Below are 704 nucleotides of genomic sequence, written 5' to 3' on the forward strand. Positions count from 1 at the left end.
AACTTACTGCACAGAACAAAATTCTTTAGAAAGTCTGCTTGTTCTAGAGAAATAACAGGATGCCTTTCTAAAATGTAGTTTGGCATGAAGAGCCATTTCCGCATTGTCCACTCACCTTTTGAGAGTGTACTCTACTGGACCTAACTGTGTCTTATACTCTCTATATGTCATATTCTATATCACACTGTGCTTCACTTGAAATATTTACGTGAAGATCACAATTATCAGAAACTGTAGATGAGTCTACATTGAGAACACATTGGCAGTTGACCTTAAAATACTATCACACCAGGAATCAGGGCTTTATCTTATAAATTTGGAAGACCAACAAAATTCTGTGCCTAGTGCTCAATTTGGCAGCACATAAACTAAAATTGGAATGATACAGAGAAGATTAGCATGGCCCCTGCACAAGGATGACACACAAATTTGTGAAGCATTCCATATTTTTTCAAAGGGATACAAATTGGAAAGGAAGAAGTCAAACTATCACTATTTGCAGATGATATGATAATATACTTAAGTGACCTAAAAAACTCTACTAGAGAACTCCTACAGCTGATAAACAACTTCAACAAAGTGACTGGCTACAAAATCAATGCAAGCAAATCAGTAGCCTTTATATACTCAAAGGATAAGCAGACTGAGAAAGAAATTAGGGAAATGACACCTTTCACAATAGCCACAAACAGCATAAAGTATCT

The 704-nt window shown here is 35.9% G+C and overlaps 1 non-coding gene across 1 annotated transcript; it reads left to right on the forward strand.

Moving 5' to 3' along the window:
* Window positions 1-344: 344 nt before the first annotated feature.
* On the forward strand, window positions 345-451 carry LOC127683788 (U6 spliceosomal RNA). The gene has a single exon (XR_007977593.1). It is a non-coding gene; the product is annotated as a U6 spliceosomal RNA (small nuclear RNA).
* The last annotated feature ends 253 nt before the right edge of the window (window positions 452-704 follow it).

Source organism: Apodemus sylvaticus, chromosome 4 (assembly GCF_947179515.1).
Source record: "Apodemus sylvaticus chromosome 4, mApoSyl1.1, whole genome shotgun sequence".
In the NCBI taxonomy this organism is placed as follows: Eukaryota; Metazoa; Chordata; class Mammalia; order Rodentia; family Muridae; genus Apodemus; species Apodemus sylvaticus.